Genomic DNA, 20,919 nt, shown 5'->3' with positions numbered 1-20,919 from the left:
TCAAGAGATCGAGACCATCCTGGTCAACATGGTGAAACCCCGTCTCTACTAAAAATACAAAAAATTAGCTGGACATGGTGGCGCATGCCTGTAATCCCAGCTACTCAGGAGACTGAGGCAGGAGAATTGCCTGAACCCGGGAGGCGGAGGTTGTGGTGAGCCGAGATCGCGCCATTGCACTCCAGCCTGGGTAATAAGAGCGAAACTCCGTCTCAAAAAAAAAAAAAGACCAGATTTTGTTTTTCCCTCCATCTATTAGTGGGCACTTGGGTTGTTTCCACCTTTTATCTGTTGTAAATAGTACTATTGTGAATGTTCAAGTATCTGTTTGTTTCTTGTTTTCAAGTCCTTTCAGAATTCCTATACCTAGGAGAGGAATTACTGGATAAAGTGTTATCAGTGTTCCTTTAAGGGAAAAAAGTGAGTTTTATAAAATAGAACAGGGCAAAATTAGTTATTTAAAGAAAAATATTAAGTAAAATTGTATGTGGTATTGTGATGGAGTAGGAATGATGGAACTGGCCCTGGAGTGGTGGCTGCTGATGCAGTGGTGCAATGTCTAACTAGCCTGGCAGAATTCTATGTGGCCTTGACTGTGACGTCACTCCAAGCCTCAGCCTGTCCATCTGTAAAACAGGGTTGATGTCTCGTTTCTCTCCAGGCTGCCATGTGAACTAGACACAGTTGGGTGTGAAAAGCCTGCTGGTTCTCGGGTGTGCCCCTTTACTGATTTTTCTCTGTGTGCTCAGAGACTGTGGTAGCTGCAGCAGGCCCTGGACCCACTCTTCTCCAGGTTCATCCAAGGCTGTGCCTATGGGGCTCCGAGCTGGGCTCTCGAGCTGCAGCTGGCTGTTTCCTAATCACTTTCTTTCCTCTCACCTTGGCCGTCTGCTGCTGTGACACCTAGAATAGAACCCCAGAAGATCAAGACTCTTCTTGGACTTCACAAACTTATTTTTATAGTGCTTACACTCTTGTGACAATTTTATCTGTAGCTTGTCTTTTTCTTCCCCTCTCTTATTTAACTCCTTTGTCTTTTGACTCCTTTCATTCAGCAGATTGATTGATGAACTCTTTCCACAATATTTCTTGGACACCTGTGATGTTAGAAGGAAGAGTGTGTATTTGTTGTGGGAGGAGGTATGGAAAAGATACAGAAGATACTTCCACCCCCAATACTTTTGGTCTACTTGGGTAGAAAAGAAAGACATTCTTGAAATTGGTGGGTAGCAGTAATAATGTGTGAAGCATCCTAACAGATATTTTTCTTTCTGGAGGCTATCCAAGCTTCAGGGCAGGGGCGCCTGCTTGCTTTAAACAGGGACTGTATAGCACTGGTAGAAAAGAGCCTGGGTTTTAGAGCCTAGGTTCAAATATTATCACTGTCCCTTACCAGCTACATGATCTTAACATGACAACATGGGAATTCCATCATGCCCCTTCAGGGTTAAATGGGATGGCTTGTATGAATGCTCTGCAGGGTCGCCACACTCAGGGCCCTTGCTGTTAGTGACTGTGTCCTCGTCCCAAGGAGTGGGTCTCCCCAGATCTCACTTATGTTGTCCTTATGTATCACTGAAGTTCCCCTGTCAGGACTTGGGGGAATCAGGGGATACTCTAAACTAGTAGGCCCAAAAACAGGCCCTATGGTATAGCCACATACCCCAGAAAGAAAGTACCCTCCAGACCAGCCTCCAAGGGAAGCAGGGGAGGCGAGGGCTCAGCTCTGTTTTGTAGCAGGGTGCATCTGAGAGGGTGTTGCTGTCTGCAGAGAGGGCTCCTGTGACTGTGACGGAGCAAACCTACTGGCACTTCAAGGGAGTGGCTGCCCTCTGCCTGTAGCCTGGGTATTGGCAAGGGCCTATTTTTCTGCATTCATTTATTTATCCAGCTATGTAATTTTTTCCCTTCAGATGATCATTTGCCTGGTCATTTGGGTAGTAATAATGATTCTAAAATATTATTTAAAAATGAATTGACTTATTTGCTTTGTACCAGCTACCATACCTACGTGCTTTACAAACGTCACCTTCTGTGATCCTTACCATGACCTTATAAGGACTACATCATCAGTTCCGATTACTGAGCCTCAGAAAGGGAAGTGACTTGCCTAGGGTCAAACACTAGTCCGCAGGCCAGGATTTGGACATAGCTTGTACAACTCCAAAGCCATTTCTCTTAGGTGCTCTGCTGCCCCTCTTTTTGCCTCCCTCCCTCCAGAGGAAGAGGGGCTCTGTTATCAGCAGATGTGGTTTTCCTCTGGCAAGAGAGGACAGAAGGGAAGAGAAACGGTACAGTTATCTAAGTGAGAATGAGCCATGAAGACTGAATAGTGGTTTTCTATGCAAGTAAAATCTTATCTTGGGGAATGGGGGGAAGACCATCTTCCCTCAGTCCCCCAACTTTTGTGAAGACGAAAAAACCCAACCAAAAACAACATGGAAAGCTAGGCTGCCACAAAGCCTGCACTTATCCAATATTCCTGGCATGGAGCTGAGTCCTGCACCCTAATTGCCCCTCTCTTCCTTCTTGGGACGTGAAATATTTTCAGCTCATAAAAAACACAGGGTGCCTGCATGGTGTTTTTAATGGCAACAACAAGGCTGGAAGGTGTCTGAGCCTCTCGGGGTTTCTGGAGAGCTTGGACACCACAGGCTTCCCAGCTGGAGGGTGCTGAGCTCCCACCTGGATTGAGGATCTGTGCTGTCCTAAGGCCATTGTTCTTTTTCCCAGCACAGGAGGGAAAAGGCTCCTCTGGGAGGCATCTGCAGGTCAGATGCCTTTGGGGAGGCAGGGCGCAGCAGTGGCTGGGTGGGAATGGGATGGTGGTTTTAACAATAAGTTATTAGAGAACTTCAGCTTGGTCCTACCTTCCAGGGAACTAATTCTGGGAAATCAATCTGGATCCTGAAATAAGTTCTGCTTTGTGATTTCATAATTCCTCTTTTAGGGAATAATCTGAAATGAGCCAGAGCTTTATGCACAAAGATGTTCTTCATAGCATTATTTATAAGAGCAAAAATTGGGAGTCACCAAATGAGGCAAAATAAGGTATTTTGTGCAGCCCTTCTTTAAAGTGATATTTATGAAGAAAATTTAAAAATATGAAAAGTCACGCTGCAAATAATGTTAAGTGAAAAAAAGCAGGGCAAGGAGTTCTTTTTCAGTTCATTTCAATAATATAGAAAATACATAGGCACGCCGGGCGCGGTGGCTCACGCCTATAATCCCAGCACTTTGGGAGGCCGAGGCGGGTGGATCACAAGGTCAAGAGATCAAGACCATCCTGGTCAACAAGGTGAAACCCCGTCTCTACTAAAAATACAAAAATTAGCAGGGCATGATGGTGCGTGCTTGAACCCAGGAGGCGGAGGTTGCGGTGAGCCGAGATCGTGCCATTGCACTCCAGTCTGGGCAACAACAGCGAAACTCCGTCTCAAAAAAAAAAAAAAAACAAAAAAAAAATACATAGGCACAAGAAAAAGACTAGAAAGACAGACATTAAATGTTAACAGTAGCTAACTTTAGGGCTGGAATGTAGATAACTTTTAATTTCCTTTTATAAAGAAGTTCTTTTTTTCCCAATGTTTTTTTCTTTCCCAATGTTATTTTCTAAAATGTCTATAATGAACATTATTAGTTGAATAGCTATCCTCCTCCCTCCTCACTCCTCCCTCTTAGAGCTGGTCAACCAGTGCTGCTTTTCCCCTCCTCCCACCCCTCCCCGTCTCCCACTGGAGCACTGGGGCTGGTTCCCAGTAGCAACAGAACAATTGCTGTTTTACACAATCTTCGCCTAAAGTCTGGTGGTAGCCTGAGATACTTCTTTTAGTCTAAACTCATTTTAAAGTTTAGGGCCTGGGCTGTTCAGTGGCTTCTGGAGTTGAGGAAACATGAACGAAATCTGGCTTCTTTCTATTTGTTTAAATATTAAGGCATTTAAAATATTTTTTCCTTCTTTCAGATAACCAAAACACAGCTGACTTGCCATTGCTTTGCAATGCTGAAAGCTAGCTCTCAATGGGGGTGCTTAACACCATGGCAATGGAGGGGGCAAGTTTTAACTAAATAATTAAATAGCTCTTGGAAAATCATTCTTTTGTCTCCTAATAGAAAACCAGGCCTGTGTCTGCAGCTGAGCATACTATTTGGTGATCAGGAGAAAAAAACTCCAAAGTCAAAGTTGGAGCCACTGTCATCTACCAGATGCGTTTTACTTGGTGGAGTGTGTGGGACCTGACAGGTACAGGGGAATCCAGGCTCTGTGAGCCTCTTCTAAGCCTTATCTCCTCTCTCCATGATGGAGCTGAAGGCGCCTCCCATTCACATGTGTAATTATTGAATAAATGTTTCCCTCTGTCAGTTTTCAATGGCTAAACCTTCCCATATCATTGGAAGATAGGTTGGGGCTCAGGCTTGGGGTCAAGATGGTATAGACAAGGAACTTGTCCCAGACTTCATGGCAAGACTGAGCCTGGCATGTCTAGATTAGCAATTAGAGAGCTCTTTGAGAAACTGGGGAGAGCTCTGGCCCCTCTCTGAAGCAGAACCCATTAAAACTATTTCAGGAAGTGTTTGGACCCAGGTGAAGAACTGCTCTTCAAGAAGCAACCATGGCCTGGATAGACTTGGGTAATGGGGTGACTCTGTGGGGATTGCCCTTACTGCCTTTCTGCGAGGGCCTGGAAAGTGTGGCCCTTGTCTACTCATGTGGGTCTGTGGTGTAGCCGGGGGAAGGCCCGAGACAGTGTGTCTGTGACTCTCTGCTCTTTGACTATGTGAGAGTCTGTATGTGAAGAAGAAAATAAAAAAGAAATGAAACTAATTTATAATAAATGTCTTCTGACATATGTAACTTCAAAAAACTGTGCAAAGACAAGGTTCTGAGCCAAATGAAATTATTTGTTTATGATCAATTGAATGATAGGCATAAACACAAGAATTACACATTTTCCTTTGCTCAAGATTTGGCATGTATATTTTCTGATTCTACTATGTATGTAAGATTTTTATTTAAAACAAAAGTGAGTTGTACATATCATGGGATTTGTGCTGTGATACAAATACAGTGACCCTTTAGATATATATATAGATAGATAAATATAGATAAATATATATATAGATAAATATATATATATTTAAATACAGAGTCACTTTTTTAAATTATAAAACCAATACAGATCTATTTTGGAAACTGGATAATAAACAACAGTATAAGGAAGAAAATAATAATCATCTGGTTTACTTGATGGAAATTATGCATTTCATGTAATTTTTTGGCTGCTTTTAAATTTAACATTATACCCTAAACATTTTTCCCTAGCCATGAATCACTTTTTGTAAACATAATTTTTTCATGCCTTCACAAGTTCCATTGTATGAATACACTATTTATTTAAGTGTGTGGTGGTGTGGAAAGCATATAAGCTCTGACTTGAAGAAATGTGTCCCAAACCTGTGTCTGTCACTTGCTGGCTCTGGATGGCTTCTGGAGCCTCAGTCTCCTTGTCTGCAGAAGGGAGACAGAATGACAACGCCTTATTGGGTTAATGAGAGGCCTCAAAGAGCCTCGCACAGTGTGGGGCACACGCTCACTAAATAGTTGCCATTATTATTATTGGTGACAGCAGCGGCAGGTTTGTCTTGTGGCCCCTCTAGGGAGGGTTTGGATACTCAAGGCCCAAGTCTGGCCTCGTTTTTTAAATGAATACTTTTTTTTTCTCTTATTGCTGTGATTCTTCTTTTGCATTTTTCCTCTTTGTTCTATGTACCTTTGTAAGCTGCTTTACATCCTTTTTGCAGTAAGGCAGATTATAAATAAGTAAACACTATTACCTTAGTGTTAGACATTTAGGTTGTTTCTGATTTCTTGCTATTGCAAATAATGCTGCACAGAATATCTTTGTGCATCAGGGTCTGTTCTAGGTTGAATTATTTGTTGGGGCTAGAATCCTGGAGGTGGAAATATGCATTGTTTTTTTTTTTTTTAGTTTGAGATGGAGTCTCACTCTGTTGCCACAGTGGAGTTCAGTGGTGCTATCTAGGCTCACTGCAACCTCCACCTCCCAGGTTCAAGCAATTCTGCTACCTCAGCCTCCCAAGTAGCTGGGATTACAGGCACATGCCACCACACCCAGCTAATATTTTTGTATTTTTAGTGGAGACAGGGTTTCACGATGTTGGCCAAGCTGGTTTTGAACTCCTGACCTCAAGTGATGCTCCCATCTAGGCCTCCCAAAGTGCTAGGATTACAGGCATGAGCCACTGGGCCCAGCCAGAAATACACATTTTTACACCTCTGATCCAATTGCTTCTCAGAAGGCTGTACCAGTCTACACTCCCACCAGTGACTCTACAAGAACACTAGTGCCACTGACTCCATAACTTATTTCAAGCCCCACTTCTTGCCATGGCCCAGGGTAGCAACAGTCTGATTCTTACCTGGCTGCTGTGTTCTATGTCATCATCAGTAAATGGAGCTCAGGGTTGAGATCTGCCCCAGGCCCCCCCGTTTTGGTAAGTCTTATTTCTGATGGAAAGGCAGTCCTGTCGCCAGCCAGTCCTGCCTGCATAGACTGCCCTCTCTGCTAAACAATGGACACATTCAGACCCAACTCGTGTTTTCAGTTATTAAAAAACTGAGCCTGTCTCTGCCTGTGACTTTAATCTTTAAGCCTTTATTCCCTGTACCCCATCCCCCTTCCCTTAACCTTTTGTTTGTGCAGTTCCGAGCTCAGGGATAAGTGGGTCCAAGACTTTCTGAATGTATTGTGGCTTCCCCTGGCAGCTACAGATGGTTGTAGCCCTGAGTGATGTTGTTTCAGGGAGAATGAAAGGGAAGGAGAAGAGAGGCCAGCTCTTCTTGCCTCCAGCAATCATTTGAACTTTGCAAAAACTATTTTTACATAGCTCTGGAGTAGAGTGCCTCCATTTCATTATCTCACCATTTTCAAATTTGGTAGACTTGTTCCGTCTCTTAGTTGCTTTGGCTTAATAAGGTTACATTACAGTGGCCTCTTAGCATTTCTTCCTGAGAAGTAGTTCTTGTGGTTGAATTATGTATATGTATGTTTAAATAAAAGCAAAAGTCCCAAGAAAGGATCTTCAATAATAACCCCAGCTCCGTTAAAACACAACCAGAAAGCTCAGAACACATCAGTGGCTTCCAGTTCAGAAAGGGCACTCTTCCGGCAGCACATGTGGTTCTCAGTGTCTTCCTGCACAGGGCCAGCCAGAGAATGCTGGATATGAGAACCAGCGACAAGGCCGCGAGCCTGGCTGGCAGGGAGCGTTAGGATACCATCCTCTCTTTTGCAGGGACACTGGGAACATTCCTTTCTGAAGAAGGCTCCTTACACACAAAAAGAGTGCTCTTCAACAGTGCTGCTGCACCTTTCTGTGAAGGGCCACACAATGCCGAGGGAGGGAACATCACTTGGGTGTGGAGGTGCAGGTCTGAAGGCCAGGAAAGAGACATTTTTCATATGTGTGTGTTTGTTTTGTTTGGAGACAGTCTCTTTCTGTCACCCACGCTGAAGTGCAGTGGCACCGTCCTGGCTCACTGCAATCTCCCCCTCCCGAGTTCAAGCAATTCTCCTGCCTCAGCCTCCCGGATACCTGTGACTATAGGCATGTGCCACCACGCCCGGCTAATTTTTGTGTGTTGGCCAGGCTGGTCTTCATCTCCTGACCTCAGGTGATCTGCCTGCCTCAGCCTCCCACAGTGCTGGGATTATAGGTGTGAGCTACCATGCCCAGCCTGTGTGTGTGTGTGTGTGTGTGTGCGTGTATGTGTTTTTAAGTGCATTTTTATGCGTCAGCATACACTGTTTTTAAACCTTTTTTCTTACTACAAAGTTTCCATGACTCCAGCATTTTATAAATGCCTTCAGAGAATGCTAGAGCCTCCTCATTCCTTTACAGTGCTGTTAATAGAGGGTTGGTGCCTATTCATCTGGCTTTGTCCACACATATGTATATTTATGCCTATGTTAGTCTATTAGTATTGTGATTTTAAAATTTGTTTTTAAAGTTAAGTGTGAGACTATACTACCTCTGCTGTTTTGCATTTTGCTTTCCCTCTGCTTAGCAATGTCTTGGAGCATGAGTTCAGAGAGTTCAAATTCACTCTGTTTAGTGGCTGTAGGCTATTCCCTTGTGTCTTTACCATTTAACCAGTCTTTTAATGGTGGATGTTTGGGGTGTCTCCAGTCTTTTGCTAGGTGAACATAATCTCTTTGTACCTTGTAGAAGTGTTTCCACAAGTTTCTGTCTTAGAATTGGAAATTGTTGGGGCAGTTGCATTTTAATAAGTATTGCCAAATTGCCCCCCTCCCCCCAAAAAAGGACATACTGGTTGTCTGTTTTATAAAATATATATATATATTTGGAGACAGTCTCACTCTGTTGCCCAGGCTGAAGTGCAGTGGCAAGATCTCTGCTCACTACAACCTCTGCCTCCCAGATTCAAGTGATTCTCTTGCCTCAGCCTCCTTGGTAGCTGGGATTACAGGCATGCACCACCACGCCCTGCTAATTTTTGTATTTTTAGTAGAGACAGGGCCTCACCATGTTGGCTAGGCTGGTCTCGAACTCCTGACCTCAGATGATCCACCCACCTCAGCCTCTTAAAGTGCTGGGATTACAGGTGTGAACTACCGCGCCGAGCCTAAAAATATTATTTTAAGCGAGTTACCATTGAGGAAAAGTAAAGCCTTGTCTAAAATCTCAGGGATAACTTTATCTTATGACTTTCTGTGCCTGGCACCATCATACACACCTGGGTTTATAAACTTGGATTTGAAAAGGCCAGGCTCAAGATCAGTCAGCTTTCACTCATCATATATTTATTGTCTGTCTACTAAGAGCCAGACCTCCAATTCTGTGATGGTAACACAAGGAAATCTTTCTGTCTCTGAACTCTGACATGAATCTCTTTGTGGCCATGTTTTTACAGATCCCCAGCCATGCCTTTGGCAGGTAAGGAAAGAATGCTAGCTGAAACGATGGGGAGAATTAAGTCTGGCAGAATAGAATTGGGCAAAAATGAATTTGATGCAGGTTTTCTGCAGAACAATCGTGAGACTGTTATGGAATAAGCCTTTGTTCTTTGCAGTCAGCGTCCTGGTTTTATACCACCAAGATTGTCTCATTAAGTTGCCTTTTTTTCAGGACATCTGTGGTCACTTGGGTGAATGTGGCACTGTAGGGTCAAGTAGAGGGCTCAAGGAAGAGAGAAGTTAAAGTTCCCCACAGTCCTGGGATGGGACAGTTTGCTGTTTGATTATGTTGTTAACTGCTGGTGATTTGTGCTGCTGGTGATCTCGGACTTGGGTTGGTCACAGTCCTCACCTTTGCCATTTTCATCTTATCTATGCACCAGCTTTATTATTATTTTTAAACAGACTAATTTCTTTTATTTAACCTAAGTAATATTAGCCTTGAAATAATGAGTTTAAAATACTAATTCCATTTTCCTCCAGTGCATATTAAAATAAATACCTAAATACCACAATAAAAAAAGTGCATGTCACCTTAAATCTGTCAGGGTATGTCCTATACCTCGGGCAACACCATGCTCTATCTAATTGCTCTACACCTGCTTTCCTGCCAAGGTACTAGGGGATGAGTAGACGTACAGGATGCAAGTCAGAGTAAGTCGCAGATATCAGTGTCCTGCTAAATACCTCAGATAAAATTTATGTTTGTAAAGAATCCTTTTTCTTTTGAGGTTTTATTGTATATAAAATGTGTGCTCAACAAAACACACAAATCTCAGTCCTGTGGTTCTTTGAATTTTGACAAACTCCTGTGCCTGTGTAACACAAATTCTACCACGATATAGATTATTACTGTCAACCCAGATCAATGGTTCTTAAAGCTGTCTGCATATTGGAATCATCTGGGAAGCTTCTATAAAGATTGAGGCCTGCATCCCACCCAAGATGATCTAAGTATCCTGGATGCTGGGCGTCAAGCTTTGGACTTGTGCTGTGGGAGCTTTTCAAGGATCTCCAGATGATACTAATGTGCAGACAAGTTTGGGAACCACTGTTCCAGAAAGTTCCTCTATGTGCCTTCCCCAGCCCCCAGTCCCCCAGAGATATTCACTCTTAGGATTTTTTTCTACCATAGATTAGTTTTTCTTGTTCTAGGACTTCATGTAAGTGGGATCATACAGCATGTACTGTTTGTGTAAAGCTTCTTTCACTTACTGTGAGATTCATCCATGTTGTTGCTTGTATCTGTAGTTTTTTCCTTTTTAATGCTAATCTGTGTTATGAATATTCCACAATTTATTTATTCTTTCTCATATTGATAGACATCTGGGTTGTTTCCAGTTTTGTGCTCTTATGAATAAAGCTTCTATGAACATTCTTGTAACTGTCTTTTTGTAGACATGTGTTTTCATTTCTCTTTTCCTAGGAGTGGAATTGGTGGATTATAGGGTAGATGTATGTTTAGCTTTGTAAGACACTATCAGGGCTTTTCCTGAAGTGGTTGTACCATTTTATACTTCCTCCAGCAGTGAAGAAGAGTTCCTGTTGCTCCATATCCTTGGCAATATTTGATATTCTAGTTTTCAGCTTTCAAGTCTGGTGGGTGATATCTACTTGTGGTTTTATTTTGCATTTCCCTGATGACTAATAACACTGAATGCTTTGTAATGTGTTTATTGTCTATCTGTAAGTCTTTTGTGAAGCAGCTTTCAAATATTTTGCCTACTTTTTATTAGATTTTAAAAATTATTTTGTTATTGAGTTATAGCAGTTCTTTAACCTGTTTATCAGTCCTTTGTCAGATATATGTATTGTGAATACCTTCTGACAATTTGTGGCTTGTCTATTTGTTTTCTTAATGGAGTCTTTTTAATAAGCAAAAGTTTTGATGAAGTCTAATTCATCACTTTTTTCTGTATAGTTATTTCTTTCTATGTTCTAAGTAACCTTTGCTTATCACCAAGTTATGAAAACATTTCACTGTTTCCTTCTAAAAAGCTTTATAACATTAGTGTTTGCAATTAGGCCTATAATCTATCTTGAATTAATTTTCGTATGTGGTGTGAGATGGGGGTCAAAGTTGATTTTTTTTCATATAGTTATTCATTTGTTCCAGTTCATCATTTCTTGAAAAGACCTTTGGATTGTTTTGTTGCCTTTGTTAAAAATTACGTAAACCAAATAAGTGTAGGTCTTTTTCTGGACTCTATTATACTTTGATTTGTTTGTCTGTCTTTACACCAACATCACACTGTCTTTGTCAGTAGTTTTATATAGTAAGTTTCGAAGTTAAGAAATGTAAGTCCTCCAGGTTTGTTCTTTTTCAATATTGCTTTGAATATTCTTGGTCCTTTTTATTTCCATATAAATTTTAGAGGCAGCTTTTCAATTTCTACAAAAAAAAATGAATTCTGGGATTATGATTGGGAGTGCATTGAAACTTTAGCTCAGTTCAGGGAGAATTGACTCTTAACAATATTGTATTTTCCAATCTATAAACTTAGCACATCTCTTTACTTATGTATGTCTTTTTAAGTTTTTAGTATAGAGGTCTTGTACATATTTGGGTAAATTTACTTCTAAGTCTTTTATGTATTTTGATGCTATCATAAATGATATTTTAAAATGTGTTGCTAATATATTAACATAATTAGTTTATGTGTATTCATCTTGTATCTTGCAACCTTGCTAAACTTTCTTATTAGTCCTAGTGGTTGTTTTATAGACTCCTTAGGATTTCCTACATGAATTTCCTACATAAATAAATGTAGGATTTCTTACATAAATAATCATGTCACCTATGAATACAGATAGTTTTACTTCCTTCTTTCTACTTTTTATACCTTTTTCTAACCTTTATGTTCTTTTTCTTGATTTATTACACTGGCTACAACTTCCAGTAAAATGTTGAGTAGAAATGGTGAGAGTGGACATCCTTTCCTCGTTCTGATCATGGGGACAAATAATTTCATATTTCTCTAGTAAGTATGGTGTTAGCTGTGGAATATTCATACACATCCTTTACTGTGTTGGGGAAATTCCTTCTGTTTCTAGTGTGGTGAGTGTTTTATCAGGAGTGGTTGTTAAATTTTGTCAAGTGCTTTTTCTGCATCCACTGAAATGATTATATAGTTTTTCGTCTTCATTCTGTTAGTGTGATGAATTATACCGACTGATTTTTTTTAATATTAAACATAAAAAGCTATAAATTTCCCTCTAAACTTGCCTCAGTCTCACCCGATATGTTTTTTAACATGGTTTTAACGTGTTCATATAGATTTTTACTTTCTAGGAGTGGATTATTTGGCCCATGGATCAGACAGTTGGTAGGGTACAGATTGTAGATAGTATAAATTAATGGTTTTGCCCAAATGTAGGAAATTTGAGACAATTTGTGAAACAGCAGAGATGGCAAGGTCTTTGTTTCATTGCTGACTTTCTAATGGAATTTGCTGGGGGACGTGATTTGATTTTTAGCCATTTAGTGATGCTTATATTATGGCAAAGGCCGTGCCATTCACATTTCCCTTCAGGCATGTCCTAATTCATAATCTTAAATAATGATAGGCTATTTCTTTAAAGTAATGTCATTGTTTCCACCTGGGCCGAGGAAGATGCTGAGTGTTGGCAATGGCATAGGAAGGGAATGGACACAAATCCAGGAATAAGGAAGGCAAAGGTCAGCCAGCACGATCAGCCACCTCCCTTGTGAGTGGGCACTGGACTAGGTCCCCTGCATGTGTTAGGTGTGAGTCAAGAGCATTGAGGAGATGGCGGCCTGTAGGAAATAAATCATCTGCTGCAGGTGACGTGAGTAGGGGCAGAAATGAGGCTGGAGCCAGGTCTGCTAGCCCTCAAAGCTGGTGGACTTTTCCCAGGCGGTATCTACCTTTTTGTATTATGCAACATGAGGATATCTACATTTTGGAGTGAATGTGAGCTTAGAGGATGAAGTTGTAACAGAAGTTTCCAGGATAATCTGTTAATTGATACCACCTATCTTATTGATTTAATAATTGAGCTACTGTTATACTTGGCCAGTTGAATGTCAAGCTTGGCACTCCATTAGATAGGAAACCTGGTTTTGGAATACATCAATAATCCCAGGAATTTTTAGCAGGAAACATGGTTACCAAATGTAAATGAAACACCAGTGTTATTTGTAGGAGTGTTGTATTAGAGAGATAGTTCTCTAAGTGGGCTGCAAAGCAGCTCTGTGAAGTGAGTCGTATTTTCTCAGTGACTTCCATATTCTAATATTAAGTGATGTATTCCAAAGGAACAAGTCCTTTGTAAACGGTGGTTAACTTTTATAAGGAAAGAATATAGAAGATTCTGGACAGTGTCGTGCAATGGAAGTGTTAAGAGCACAGATTCTAGCACCATGCTACTTGACTCCTGGCTCCATCACTTGCTTGTTTTGGGATCTTGAGCTGGTGACTACCACTTTTTACCTCAGCTTCTTATCTGTAAAATAAGGATAATAATATTGTATGCACTTAATGACAGTCGTGAGGGTTAATGAATTAGTATGTAAAGTGCCTAAAACAAAGCCTGTTGCACAGTCAACTCTCAATAAATATTAACTGTTATTATTGCTATGGTTACTAATATTTGTATTGCTTTAATTATGACATTTATTTCTTAATTTTTGGTAGAATTTCCTTGCTTGTTTTAGCTTGCTCTAAGATTGGATATTTTCCTACCTCTCCTTGTGTCTGAGGGAGGGTTCTTTCAGAGTTTTGCTGTTGATCACAGTGTCTGTGTTGATCACTCTGTGTTCAGGTAGCCTCCCTAGAGTTGCTCTTGAGAATCAATATCTCTTGTTAACAAATACGCTGCTGCCAGCCACTCCTTCCCTGGGAGCATCTCCACATTCAAATCCAGTTTGCACAGTGCCAGGACAGAAGTAGGATGTGTGTCGGCCCCTTCCTGGGGTGCCACCTTCCCCAGGACATGGTAAGTGTGCTGAGCAGTTGGTGCTTCAGTGAGACCCTCCCAAGTTGGTGCTTCAGTGGGACCCACTCAGCCATTTTTGCCTGGTCAAGTGACAGAATGGATCAAAACTTGATTATAAAAGACTTATTTACCTGGATGATAATGGAAAAGAAAGGAGCCCAGTTGTTATACTTCCCGCATTAGGTTCTTTTGTCTGCTGCATGACAGGCTTCCCTAGAAGAGTTGTTCAACTTGAAGTTGTAAAGTTGTAGGTTATAAGGAAGATTGGATTCACTGTTTACTAATTCTGTGTGACCTGATATAAGCTTGGTGCTCAAAAAGTGTTAGTTGAAGAAACTAGTTAAAATTAATTAAAATGAGGGATAGGCACCCTTCCTTCGTTCAGTTGTCCCCTTGCTTAATCATTTATTGATTTGTTCATTTGTATGCTCACTCATCTGGTCACCTGAAGATTATTGGACCCCTCCTCTGGGCCAGGTAGGCCTTGTGCAGAGCTCAGGGACTCAGATGTGTCTGGTAAGACCCCTGCCCAGTATACTGGGAGACAGACACAGAAGCCCCCTTTTAACTGCCTCTGAGCAGTGCAGAGATGGAGGGAGGGAAAAAGGGTTCCAAGCTGAGCCTAGCGAGGGGAAGAACAGGGCTGGACTCCTGCTGGCGGGGGTGCCCTAGGGGAGGAGTCCCTGGGCCATGAGGCTGAGGATGTGTTCCCTCCCACAGTTAATGGCATCTTAGTGAAATCTGCCTAATAATAGGGTCTCTAGACCCCAGCAGATGGTCTGCTGATCTCAGGCAAGGTTTGTCTGTAAGAATCCTTCGCCCGTGTAAACATTTTATTAGACCATTAAGTTGCCTTCAGCCCCTCCCACATTTACTAATGTCTGAGCAGGCTGAGTGTAGGCTTCCATTTTTATGAAAACTCTTGCTTTTCCAGAGGCTTATTCTTTGACCTAATTTATCTTGAATCCTCATCCCACAGATCTGGCTTGCTTTGCATGACTGGGATAGTTGTCTGAAAGGGAGGGCTTTCCTGGAGCTGAGAGATGGGCTAGATAACTTTGGGAGGCCCTGGCCTGCTAAGGAATTCTTTAGTGCATCACTATTTTATGCCTTTAAAAAACTATTCTTGTAAAGAATTATTGACAGTACAGCATTTTGGGAGTGGGGTGTCCTAAGTGTAGCAACCCATTTGGAACATGTCTGTGTCCTCCTTTTTCAAGTTAAAATAATGACTCTTTAAGTGTTTTACAATGCAATGTGATGTTGATTTCAGAATCTCTGCTAAGATGTAGGGGATAAATGCGGTCCACAAATCATGCTGGTATTTAATTTTATATCCTATGTTCTTCTAAGGAACGTGGAACTTGAATGATGGTGGTGTGTGGAGAGGGATTGTATGAGCTCTCCAGACCCAGACTAGCCTGTTTGCTTGTGTGAACACCTTTCTGGGAGGAAACTGTCCAGAGAGCTTAGATCCATTGGCCCTCAGCAAAATCTGGTAATATTTGTAAACAACCCTGTGACAGAATTCCACTAGGCCTCCAGGAGGAGGCAGGAGGCAGGAGCTCCTCCTTGTGCTTGGCTTGCTTGGAGGCATTTGACCAATCATTAACCTCCCCAAATTATCCTTGTCTTTATCAGGCACATTTTGAACTTGAATCCAAGCATTAGAGGAAAGAGTATTGGGAAAGGTTCCATCTCTGCTGTGGGATTAACTTGGCTTGGAGCAAGCTGGTCACTTCTGTCTGCGTGAGCACAGAACACAAATCTGTTTTGAAAACTGGACCTACCTGAAGGAAAGATGATGAGAGTAGGACATATAAACAGCTGTATAAAACACGGCTGCTGGCAGTAATTTCTCTTAGTGACCATGAATCTGTGTGAAGAGGTGAAAATCTTTCGATATGAGAAAAAGAGGGTAGATATAATAATCACCTTTAGTGTTTGCTTATTAACATTGGTTGCTCAACATATTATTTCAATCCTCATAGTGACCTGTAAGGTAGGTGGGCTTCTCTCTAACAGATGAGGACACTGAGACACAGATGGTGCGGAGCTTGGTGGGGACTTTACTTCTGCTGCAGACTTCTCACGGCTGTCCCAGAGACAGAATAAGCCCAGCTGTAGAAGGGAGCAGCTGTGGTTGTGGGAAGAGCAGTGGATGGACAGCCAGGTGTCTGCACCAGATACATGCTTGGCTCTCCAGACCCAGACTGGCCTGTGCAGCACTTCTGCCTGCAGGCGAGGGGGCCCCTTAAGAGCTCTAGTTCAAGAAAATTGCATCTTTGGATATCAGAATGAAGAAGAGTACTTCTGTTGCTGTAATTCAGGGCTTCTTACTTAATTCTGAACCATCTAACCTAGCTCTATCTGAGTAAGAGTCTTATAAAACAGTATTTAAAGATGGCCGGCCCTCCTTTCCTGCCCCTCTCTCTCTGCCTCTATTTTTCTTCTTTCTTTTCTCTCCTCCTCACTCCAACTCTCTCCGTCCCTCCCCCTTCCCTCCAACTCACCCAATGAGATGGTCACATTGGGAGGGGCCTGTAAGAACTGTGACAATTCAGGGATCACTTTGGCACATCAGCTTATTAAATGGAGTTATGGGGAAAAGTACCCTGTGCTGCTTCTCACTGAATGCTCACCTTTGAATTCCCATGAGTTAAACCATACCTTTGGAACTCACAGTCTTATAGGCGCATATATGAGAGAGAACAACTGAATCTATGTGGGGAGGCAGGAAAGACTTCTCAAAGAAATGAGTGAGTTCTTGAAGGATAAGTTCAGAGTAGAATTGATCAGGTGGGGGAAAGTACAACATTCTAGGCCAGTGTTTCCCAAAGCATGCCTTGTAGAACATGTTCCATGGTGTGTTAATGTGGGGAAAGAAGAGAACCTGTTAGTTGAGAGGTGCTGGTTAAACTCAGTTCAGCAATTGCTCCCACTGTTTAAAGAACTTCTCAGAGCCTTTCATCTTTAATACACTTCTGTGTATTGCAAATCTTAAAGAGTGAGATATGGTATTTGTACTAGTTCAGGCTTTTCTTGGAGACCTGGTTTAGGCAAGGTAGACAGCACCTGCAGAGGCGTGAAGTTTTGAAAGACCATGGCGAATTCAGGAAATGGTGGGTTTGTGTGTCCGAGTAGAGGTGGAGTGTAGGAGGGGAAGACAGTGAAGAGATGTGGGGAACTTGGAGGGTATGGCCCAGCTTCTGAGAGAACTGTTCTGGGTGCTAGGTAAGGGTAGGGGCCAGTCTTACTCAAACTACAGTCATTTTAGAACCATCTTCAAATCTCTCTTAAGGCTCAATGCCATATATATTCTGACTTAATATATTTTTATAATCCAGTTTTTAAATTGTAAATAATCATAAGGAAATTTTACACCACTAAGGCAAGTAGAAAACCAATGGCCTTTCCAAAAGTAGAACAATCACACATATATACACAAGCACACATATATACATGCGCGCGCACACACACACACACACACACACACACTGAAAACCAAACAGTTGTCAAATTCTTGCTATAGGCTATGAATTTGAGCTATGATTTGCTTTTGTTATAAAGGGAGATTTGGGCATTTTAGAGAGGTCAAAGTAGATTATGCCTCCAATTGAGACTTTCTCATCATTCAATCAAAGAGATGGACAGAGAACCAAAATGTTAATACTTTTTTTGCAATATAATGCCTGATCTGTGTGCCACCAAAACATCTTTCACTTTGGGAAACTTTGCTCTAGGCAGTGGGGAACCACTGAAAGCTTGTAAGCAGGAGCACTTTTCTTTGCTTTAGAAAGCCAGTTTGTATACTTTTATGGATAGTGGTTCAGAATGGGTAACACTGGAGGCAGGAAGTTTGTTAAAGAAAAAAAGAAGCCCAGGGGAGAAATGCAGAGGTCTGGGCTTTGGGGCTATAGCCATAGAATGGCAGGAGAGACCGTTTCATTATGTAGCAGAGAGAATGGCAGAACTGAGGGACAAACAGAAGGTCCAAGAAATGACTTGGCTTGTTCTCCTGGAGAGGTCATAGTGGCTCGAACTGAGGTTGGTAGTTGGCAGAGAGGCATGCTGATTTGAGGCTTCTGCAGGAAGTCGGTGTGGAGGTGTCCAGGGGAATAGGGGAATATGTGTATGTAACTCCAAATCTGGTGGCGGGAAGAGAACTGAATTTAGAGCTAGGTAAATCTGGGCATAACCCATGGCTCCACCCTTCACCTCTAGGACCTTGGTTTCCTCTTTGGATGGTGAAAAATTGTAAACCCCAACCTTAAGGATGATTGGGAAGGTTACTGGTAGATAGAATGCCTGGGATAGCTGTGGCACAGAGCAGAGCCCAGAATCAGCAATGTTTAAGTTCCTTCTAGCTTTCCAATGACATATCAGAATTTTTTGGAGAAAGCCACCTCAGATTCAGCTGATTCCTACGTATTTCCTCTGGAGTGAAAGAGGCCTTGATTCATATGTGTCATGACATTGGGCATTCTTGTCTTTGGTGGGAATTTTGGTATAGAAAATGCTGCTGATTGCTGACCTTTTGTTTTCTGGAGAAGGGCTCCTTGCTGCTGTCAGGGTTCAGAGGCTCAGGCATCAGGCCAGCTGTGCATCACTGGCATCCTTTCCTGCCCATTTCTGTCTGCTTTCTGGGCAGCAGAAATCAAAGTGTCCTGCCAGTCTGTTAGACTGACTTCACCAACTGCAAATGGCCTTGAAAGGAGTAGTGGGAAAGCCAGAGCTCGGTGGTCAGACATCCTCTGTCACTTATTGGCTATTTAAGCCTAGACTGTGGCACACCCTTAAGTCTCTGTGTTGTCATTTGCAAAACAGGGATAATAGTATCCATTTTGGAGAGTGATTGGGAGGATGAGAGATCACAGAGAGCTGCCTTAGCCCAAGGTAAGGGATATGCTTAAAATATGGGTGCCATTGCCCTTAGTTGTTGTATGTTAACCTCCTCTCACCTCTATAGAAATGTAGGAAGGTTATTATTATTATTATTTTATTATTTTAGAGACAGGGTCTTGCTCTGTTGTCTAGGCTGGCATGCAATGGCATGATCACAGCTCCTTGAAGCCTTGAAATCCTGGGTTCAAGGGATCCTCCCAACTCAGCCTCCTGAGTGGCTGGGACTACAGGTGTGAGTCACTCTACCAGACTCTGGGAAGGCTGTTATTAATATGAGGTATCCAGAGATAATATTCTATTACTTGATAATACAACATGTAAAAATTTAGACTGACCAAAAGGAGAAATACATGTACTTTTTTTTTGGAGACAGAGTCTTGCTCTGATGCTCAAGCTAGAGTGCTGTGGTGTGATCTTGGCTCACTGCAACCTCTGCCACCTGGGTTCATGTGATTTTTTTTTTTTTTAAGATGGGAGTCTCGCTCTGTCACCAAGCTGGAATGCAGTGGTGCTGTCTTGGCTCACTGCAACCTCTGCCCTCCCAGGTTCAGGTGATTCTCCTCCCTCAGCTTCCCGAGTAGCTGGGACTACAGGAGCATGCCACCACACCCAGCTAGTTTTTTGTATTTTTACTAGTGACAGTGTTTCACTGTGTTAGCCAGGATAGTCTCAATCTCCTGACCTCATGATCCACCTGCCTCCCAAATTGCTAGGATTACAGTTGTGAGCCACCACCCGCAGCGTTCAAGTGATTCTTATGCCTCAGCCTTCCAAGTAGCTGAGACTACAGGTGTGTGCCACCACACCCAGCTAATTTTTGTATTTTTGGTAAAGGTGAGGTTTCACCATGTTGCCCATGGTGGTCTCGAACTCCTGAGCTCAGGCAATTCGCCCGCCTTGGCCTTCCAAAGTGCTAGGATTACAGGCCACTGCATCTGGCAAGAAATACATATACTTCTTAATACTCAGAGAATGTTGGCGTGGAATGGGAGTTTGCAAATGGCTATGATTCCTGGAAGCTGCAGTTGCCCCTGGGAGCCTGGGGAGCTGCCCCAGCTCATATCTGGACAGGGGCTGACACTTCCTTCATCAGAGGTGTTCCCACCACTGCCTTCAGTACCAGAGTAAACTTCGCGTTGCTTCTTAGAAACCAGCCACCATGCTTCTGCTGGCCTGTGAGCCTCCGGGACTCTGGTTCACAGAAGTGCTCTGGGCTAGAAGGGCCCCAGAGGTCTCTTGTTGGACTCAGAGCCCTGCTCTTGATCTTCATCTCAGAAAAGCTGCTGGTGCCTCTTCCTGATACTGAGTGTGTAAAGTAATGGAGTGAGGGCCACCAAGGAGAAGGATTTAAAGCTCACATCCTAAGAGCATTGGTTAAAAGCCCTATGTCAACATGGGGAAGATCTGGTTTAGAAACAGGGCTTTTGCTTTGGCCTTCTGTTGAATGTTTTTAAAAATGGCTTTCAAGAAGAGTAAAAGCATGCTTGGAGGTATAGTTTCTAACCTCTTTGAGATAGCAGAGTCAAACTTCAAATAGTCTCTATGGGCTTGGACAGTGCGCCAAAGCCAACATGATGAAATGAAGCAAGAATAAATAGGAGGAGTGTTGAGAATTCAAGGTGACTACCAGCCTCCCCAGGCAGTGATGGGCTGGCTGGCGCTGCCATATCAGCCAGCTCCTTCCAGGGCTCTGCCTTCCTGGGAGCATGAGAACCACACCCCGGGCAGCAGCAGTCCTCCTCTAGCACAGGTCTGCAGCCCAGCTTGCATCCTTGGTCTCATGTTTTATTTTGTTTTGTTTTTGTTTGTTTGTTTGTTTGTTTGTTTAGACAGAGATTTGCTCTGTCGCCAGGCTGGAGTGCAGTGGCGTGATCTTGGCTCACTGCAACCTCCGCCTCTTGGGTTCAAGCTATTCTGCCTCAGCCTCCTGAGTAGCTGGGACTACAGGTACGTGCCACCACATCTGGCTAATTTTTGTATTTTTAGTAGAGATGGGGCTTCACCATGTTAGCCAGCATGGTCTTGATATCCTGATTTCATGATCCACTTGCCTTGG

General features: G+C 42.6%; 1 protein-coding gene across 3 annotated transcripts in view; it reads left to right on the top strand.

Moving 5' to 3' along the window:
- EEFSEC (eukaryotic elongation factor, selenocysteine-tRNA specific) overlaps positions 1–20,919 on the top strand; it is a 257,463-nt gene that overhangs the window by 39,443 nt on the left and 197,101 nt on the right. The window contains exon 1 of one of the 3 annotated variants that reach the window (XM_032267954.1): positions 11,624–16,332. The exons of the other annotated variants lie outside the window; for them this stretch is intronic. The gene's annotated coding sequence lies outside the window, so the exon portion shown is untranslated. Of the gene's footprint in view, positions 1–11,623; positions 16,333–20,919 lie in introns of those variants that run through there. 3 annotated transcript variants of the gene reach the window in all.

The sequence above is a fragment of the Sapajus apella genome, unplaced genomic scaffold (genome assembly GCF_009761245.1).
Source record: "Sapajus apella isolate SASKATOON/1434 unplaced genomic scaffold, GSC_monkey_1.0 scaffold174, whole genome shotgun sequence".
Lineage (NCBI taxonomy): Eukaryota > Metazoa > Chordata > Mammalia > Primates > Cebidae > Sapajus > Sapajus apella.
This window is presented reverse-complemented; position numbering and strand designations above follow the sequence as displayed.